An 8,001-nucleotide genomic window follows, 5' to 3' on the forward strand; every position below is an offset into this window, starting at 1 on the left:
ATATAAAAAAATTAGCCGGGCATGGTGGTGGGTGCCTGTAGTCCCAGCTACTCGGGAGGCTGAGGCAGGAGAACAGCATGAACCTGGGAGGCAGAGCTTGCAGTGAGCCGAGATCGTGCCATTGCCCTCCAGCCTGGGCAACAGAGCAAGACTCCGTCTCAAAAAAAAAAAAAGGAGGTGACAACAATGCCATATGTTGCAATTATTTAACACTGCCTTGAGGCTGAACACAATGGCTCATGACTGTAATCCCAACACTTTGGGAGGCTAAGGTAGGAAGATTGATTGAGACCCAAGGATTCGAGACCAGCCTGGGCAACATAGCTATACCCCACTCTCTACAAAACATTGAAAAATTAGCCAGGCATGGTAGCACATACCTGTAGTAGTAGCTACTCTGGAGGCTGAGGCTGGGATTGCTTCAGCCCATGAGTGTGAGACTGCAGTGAGGTATGGTTATACCACTGCATTCAGCCTGGACAACAGAGTGAAACCCTGTCTCCACAAGCAAACAAACAAACAGCACTGCCTTGGAAGTTCAAACCAATGCAGTAAAACACAACAAAAATAAGAGATAATTATTAGAAAAGAGAAAACAAAATTATCGTTACATACAGAGTATACAATTAAGTCTACAAGAGAGTTTGGTGACTAGACACAAAATAAATACAAATTAATAGTTTTCCCTAAATAGTAACAATAATTACAGGAAATGCCAAAGAAAAATACAAGTTCATGAGCCTACTATGTACTTAACTTGATCCTTCAAAAAATTAGATGTGTGAGATGATTCGATTGTTAGAAATGATTTCTGGAATGCCTGAGGTCAAGGTTTCTGCCCCAGACACGCTTGACTGGTTCCACCACTTTGCCTATGATCTATCTGTTCACTTGCCAAGCCTAGTTTTGATTCTCTCTACTCCTCACTGACAGCAGGAAATACAACTGAGCAATCTGTGATTCTCTTTTCTCTGATCGCACCAGTTGGTCCCAAGGGAGTTAACGGGTCGCAGCCCAGTGGCCCCTTTGTGTGCGTTCACTTGTGCTGGATTGCTACCTGTTTGTTGGAGAAGGTTGCTTTCCAGCCTGTTTTAAAGAAACGGTGGCCTTTTGCCATCTTCTTCCCCCCTGTTTATAATTTGGCTTGATGGCTAGCTGAACAATAATAGGGGAAATGACAAAAGAACATAATAGGGATGGAAGAGAAAAACAGTTGTAGACTTTGGGCCAGTGGTTTGCTTGCTTTCCTTACAAAGAAGAGCGGAGAAGTAGTACTGGGAAGGAAAATGTAAAGAGAAAAACAAAAACAAGCACAAAACCTTTAGTAGAGTAGGCTAAGAAGAGATGAATGATTCGTGTTTTAAATGACAGCTCCCAGAAAACATTATAGAAAATACTTTTTTTTTTTTTTTTTTGAGACGTAGTCTTGCTCTGTTGCCCAGGCTGGAGTGCAGTGGCACGATCTCGGCTTACTGCAAGCTCCACCTCCCAGGTTCACACCATTCTCCTGCCTCAGTCTCCCGGGTAGCTGGGACTACAGGCGGCCACCACCACGCCCGACTAATTTTTTTTTTGTATTTTTAGTAGAGATGGGGTTTCACCGTGTTAGCCAGGATGGTCTTGATCTCATGACCTTTTGATCCCCCTGCCTCGGCCTCCCAAAGTGCTGGGATTACAGGCTTGAGCCACCGTGCCCGGCCAGCATTGAAAATACTTTCTAAGAATTTTCACTGATGAGACATTCAGACATCTTTTTTGTTTACTTAAAGCTTAATTTTAAAAACTCAATACAGGACAAAATATTTTTATCTTGAGTAAAACCCGTCTTTTTGTATAGTGTTCTACAACACACAGAGCCTTTCATATACATAGTCCCATTTGATCCAAGTGAGATTGCAAATATCGTGGCTGACCAAATGGTAAACTAGGGAGAATCTTATGGTGAATGGGAGAAAGGAAATGGAAAATTTTTTAGAAAACAAAACCCTAAGCCAAATATAGCAAAGATTAAGATCTACAGGAACATTGTTCTGAATATTTATGGGTAATCCATGAATAATCCTCAGACATAGATATTGCTCATGCAAATCAGATGAAAAAATTTGGATGGATTTTTCCAGCACATATGGCAATAAAGCCTATGAGAAGACTAAAAAGACAGTGACATTCTTTTTTTTGTTGTTGTCGAGATGGAGTCTCGCTGTCGCCTAGGCTGGAGTTCAGTGGTGCAATCTCAGCTCACTGCAACCTCCGCGTCCCGGGCTCAAGTGATTATCCTGCCTCAGCCTCCTGAGTAGCTGGGACTACTGGTGCCCACCACCACGTGTGGCTAATTTTTGTATTTTTAGTAGAGATGAGGTTTCACCATGTTGCCCAGGCTGGTCTCAAACTCCTGACCTCGTCATCCGCCTGCCTCAGCCTCCCAAAGTGCTGGGATTATAGGCTTGAGCCACCACGCCCAGCCTGTCACACTTCAAATAAACTGTTTCCATGAGATGAAAAGTTACAGCACTCACCACTATTTAGAGATCTGAAGTTGATTTTTGCCAATGTCATACATCACGGAGGCTCTCTGAATTCCCAAATTTTTGTGTTTATTCCATCCACCCAATTTATAGATTGGTTTGTAGGAATTTAATAAAATGCCATCTGTCCCCAAGTACAGACATAGATAGAAGCTGGTGATGCTTCTGGTTTTTTTTTTTGAGACAGAGTCTTGCTCTGTCGCCCAGGCTAGAGTGCAGTGGCGCGATCTTGGCTCACTGCAAGCTCCACCCTCCCAGGTTCACGCCATTTTCCTGCCTCAGTCTCCCAAGTAGCTGGGACTACAAGCGCGTGCCACCACGCCTAGCTAATTTTTTTGTATTTTTAGTAGAGACGGGGTTTCACCATGTTAGCCAGGATTGTCTTGATCTCCTGACCTCTTGATCCGCTCACCTCAGCCTCCCAAAGTGCTGGGATTACAGGCATGAGCCACGGTGCCCAGCCTGGTCTTTTTATTTTTAAATGTCATTGTTGCCTTATCTTCAAAACTGTGAAATACTGCCTTTTCTTTCATCTTTAGGCATGCAAAGCTGTATTATAAACAGGTATCGACATAGGTAAAACAAATACATTTTATTATTCCAGTAGGGACAGGATCATCATTGTTTTTACAAATATGTTTGCCTTATTTTTCTTCTCACTTGCTCATTATGACTGACTTACACGAGATTTATTGATACCCATCAGGAATTTTTGCCAACATCTGAAACTTAACACAGAAAAGTAAACCAACAATTCTCCTTTCTTACTAATATGTATCTTCCATTGTCCATATAACAACTTTGTGGTCAAAACCTTAAGATTTTGTTTGACTCTACATCAAGCTCCACACTTAATCATTCACCAAGTCTTATGAAACCATCAATATGTCTATTGTTTCCTAGAGTTAGCCACTATTTCAAATGGGAAACAAAAGACTGACACTAGTTTTCTTTCCTTTCAGCTCTAACCAAAACCCACAGCCTCCCCTTTGAGATCTGAAAGAAAAAGACAGCAAGGAAGAGGAAGAGAAGCTACCAAAGAAGGGAAACAGTAGTATAAAATGTGTTCTGATATTGTTTATACCACACCTTAAGTAGAGAGTAGGACTAACCCATTTAAAAAATTGTGCCATATATAGGAGAATCACTTGAACCCGGGAGGTGGAGGTTGCAGTGAGCCGAGATCGCGTCACTGCACTCTGGTCTAGGTGACAGAGCGAGCCTCCGTCTCAAAAAAAAAAAAATGTGCCATATAATGCAAACTGTTAGGGACATGGGCCATGCTGTCAGATCTACTTGTCCCATTGTTTCTTAGCATTTTTTTTTTGAGACCCAGTCTCACTCTGTCACCCAGGCTGGATATCAGTCGTGCAATGGCACGATATCAGCTCACTGCAACCTTCACCTCCCAGGTTCAAGCGATTCTCCTGCCTCAGTCTCCAGAGTATCTGGAATTACAGGCGTGTGCCACAACACCCAGCCAATTTTTGTATTTTTAGTAGAGACGGGGTTTTGGCCAGGCTAGTCTCGAACTCCTGGCCTCAAGTGATTCATCTGCCTTGGCCTCCCAAAGTGCTGGGATTATAAGGCATGAGCCACCATGCCTTGCCTGTTTCTTAGCATTCTTTTTTTTTGAGACGGGGTCTCACTCTGTCACCCAGGCTGGAGTGCAGTGGTGCAATCTTCGCTCACTGCAACCTCTGCCTCCTGGGTTCAAGCAATACTCCTGTCTCAGCCTCCCTAGTAGCTGGGACTACAGTCACACGCCATCATACCTGGATAATTTTTGTATTTTTAGTAGAGACAGAGTTTCACCATATTGGTCAGGCTGGTCTGGAACTCCTGATCTCAGATGATCCACCCACCTCCACCTCCCAAAGTGCTGGGATTATAGGCAGGAGCCACCACGCCCGGCTCTTAGTATTCTTATACCTCATTTTCCTTATCTATAAACTGAGGATAACACTGCAGGCTCCCTACCTAAATATCCATCCCTCCCTCCTCTTTATTAAGGGAATTTTATTTGGTGGTCTCCCAGCCTTCCTTGCAACTAGCAGTAGCCAGGTAACATAGCTCTTATCAAAGAGATGTTGACAGAAGTCCTTGTAAAGAGATACCTACTGCATTTCTCTCTGGAAGGCAGATATAATGTCTTGAAAAGTTATATTATGACCTTGAAAATGAAAGACATACGCTAAGAATAGTGGAGAAAGAAGACAGAATGAGCCTGGGTTCTTGGTGACCTCTCATGGTCACACAAAACTGGACTGGCCTCCTTATTGAATGGAAGAAAAAAAAAACCTGACTTCTTATAATAAGGTTTTCTGTTACACGTAACACAATCCTGATATATGATTTCAGAGTTACTGAGAACATTATTAAGTGTAATAATGAACAAAAAATGGTTAACACAGGGCTTAGCATATCATAAGCATGCATTTAATGTTAGTAGTTAACACTGCCATTATTAGCAGTACTGTTATTATTATTCCCCGTGGCTTCTTTGTTCTCCCCTTTCTTAAGCACAAGCTTTTTCCATTCTACTTCATTTCCACACATTTCAATCACATTCAGGCACTCATGACATTACCTCTGGATTATACTCTTGGTATTCTAGTTGTACCTGGAAAGATGAATTGTTTTAGATAGGCAGAGAGAAGGGTGGAGGGCCTTATTGGTGAGGATAACAGAAATTCCATGCTTTTCTGGAGGATTAGTGGGAGATAAGGTGGAAAGATAGGTTGGAGCCAGATTGTCAGGGGTTTTCTATAAGTGGCAAAGGGCAGGCCAAGGAATTTGTAGTACATTTTCTTATAAAAAGATTAGGCTCCCACTTGCCTTTTGTTTTTTGTTTTTTGTTTTTTGAGGTGAAGTCTTACCCTGTCGCCCAGGCTGGAGTGCAGTGGTACAATCTCAGCTCACTGCAACCTCTGCCTCCCAGGTTCAAGTGATTCTCCTGCCTCAGCCTCCCAAGTAGCTGGGACTACAGGTCAGCCTCCTGAGTAGATGGGACTAAAGGCACCTGCCACCATGCCTGGCTGATTTGTGTAATTTTAGTAGAGATGGAGTTTCACCATGTTGGGCAGGCTGGTCTCGAACTGCTGACCTCAAAGGATCTGCTTGCCCCGGCCTCCCAAAGTGCTGAGATTACAGGTGTGAGCCACTGCACCTGGCCACCTGCTTTCTTTTAAAAAAGTTAATAATATGATGAAAGGAAAGTCCAAATACCCTCTTTTATTTACTTGGTGGTGTTATTCAGCTTCTCTGGAATTTCGTTTGTTTGGCCATAACATAAAGAAGTTAAAACAAATGCTCTCCAAGACCCAGGTCAGTTCTAAAATACTAAGATCCATGGGAAATCACTGAAATAACAGTATCTAAGCTTGAATTAAGAGCCTCAAATTAATATTAGCTCTGACTTATTCTTCCATTCATTTATTCTTTCTTTCAACAAAGTGAATTTATGTTCCATACTTTCATATAAGGAACCTTGCTGCTACTTCAAGTCTCATTGGAAGCCAACCTAGATCACCCGTAACAATCAGAATAATCTTCCTCAAATACTTCAGGAATCTATAACAGCAAGCCTTGGCCCACCTTGCTTTCTTTTTCTCTTTTTAAGATAGGGTCTCACTGTGTTGTCCAGGCTGGAGTCCAGTGATGCAATCATACCTCACCACCGCATCAAACTCCTGTACCCAAACAATTGTCTTGTCTCAGCCTCCTGAGTAGCTAGGCCTATAGGCACACAACACCATACCAGACTAATTTATTTTGTAGAGACAGGGTCCCGTTACATTGCCCAAGCTGGTCTCAAACTCCTGGGCTCAAGTGATCCTCCCTCCTCAGCTTCCCAAAGTGCTAGGATGGCAGGCATGAGCCACTGCGTCCAGCCCGTCCTGCTTTCATCCTTTGTCAACAAACTCAGGTCCCTGCCAACCTCCTCTCTCTCTGGTCTTCTCCATCCTTCCACATCTTACACATGATGCTAGACTCAAAGCTAAGCAGAACATTAATTTACAAATCAAATGTGACATAATAGTACAAATGGCTTAGTAACTAATGAATATATCACGCTTATTTTAAAAATAGGTTTACCGTTTTTCAATTATATTTGTAATGTCAATAATAAGAGAAAATAGAGGAAATGTTTTAAAGGAATAAGGAGGTAACATCACCATCCAATGTGAAAAACAGTAACTTTGGGGGATATTTCTTTGCAAGATTTTTGGATGGCTTTCAAGTAGCTGTAATCATTTTGAATATGTAATTTGTTTAACTTAATGTCATAGTACAAACTTTTTCCATGTTTTTTCTTTTTCAGACTCTCAAATCTCTTTCATCGGGGGGAATAGGCCTCTCGGGGGTCCTCACTGCACAGCTGGTTCACCGGCACTGTTTCCCGAGTCCTGGGGCTTCATCACGTCGAGCAGCTCGGGCGGGCTGGAGAACGGCTCGATGCACAGGGCCTCAAAGGTGTCGTCTGCCCGGAAGGCCAGCCCCACTGAGGCTGGAGCCAGTGGCCGTGCTGTTTGGCTGGTGAAGCCACACTCGCCAAGTGTCTTGCCATCATCCAAGAGCTGGTCGTCCTTGTATAGCCGCTGCTCGTCGGGAGGCCGCTTGAGGAGTCCCTCCACGAGGCGCTTCAGCTCGGACACCGTGATGGACTCCTCGGCATCAGTGAAGATGGCGGTTTTGTGGCGCCGAATCCTGAGGAACAAGTCCATCGCGGCGGTTGCCGCTTCCCTCAATGCGCCGGCGCGGCCGCGCTCCGCCCCGTTCCCAGCAGCCCGCGCGCGGCCCGGCATGCCCCGCCTCCCCCAGCGAAGGCACGTTATTATATTGCCTTTCTGTGGAACTGTTTTATAGCTACATAATGTTGTAAATTTACCATGAAAGATTTACGATATACAAAAGATAAAAAGAATAATGGAATGAACATCCATGTATCCCACAGAGCTTAAGAAATAAAACATTGTCAGTGCAGCTGATACCCTCTGTGTAATCATCCTCATTTGCAGCTTCCTCCATCTCTAACATATGTAACCACTTTCTGAAATTTGGTGATTATTCAGCCCATGCATTTCTTTATACTTTTTTTTTTTTTTTTTTTTTTAAAGACGGAGTCTCGCTCTGTCGCCCAGGTTGGAGTGCAGTGGCGCGATCCCGGTTCATTGCAACTTCTGCCTCCCAGGTTCAAGCAATTCTCCTGCCTAAGCCTCCCAAGCAGCTGGGACCATAGGTGCACGCCACCACGCCCAGCTAATTTATTTTGTATTTTAGTAGAGACGGGGTTTCACCGTGTTGCCCAGGCTGGTCTCGAACTCCTGAGCTCAGGCAATCTGCCCGCCTCACCTCCCAAAGTGCTAGGATTACAGGTGCGAGTCACCAGGCCCAGCCTACTCTTTATACTTTTACCACATATGTATGTATTGCTAAGTAATATGTAATATTATTTGCATGTTTTAAACTTTAT

At 43.6% G+C, this 8,001-nt stretch overlaps 1 pseudogene; it reads right to left on the minus strand.

The window, feature by feature from the left end:
• Positions 1 to 4,942: 4,942 nt before the first annotated feature.
• Positions 4,943 to 7,383, minus strand: LOC102145828 (elongin-B pseudogene; annotated as a pseudogene).
• Between the last annotated feature and the right edge of the window lie 618 nt (positions 7,384 to 8,001).

The sequence above is a fragment of the Macaca fascicularis genome, chromosome 14 (genome assembly GCF_037993035.2).
Source record: "Macaca fascicularis isolate 582-1 chromosome 14, T2T-MFA8v1.1".
Classification (NCBI taxonomy): Eukaryota; Metazoa; Chordata; class Mammalia; order Primates; family Cercopithecidae; genus Macaca; species Macaca fascicularis.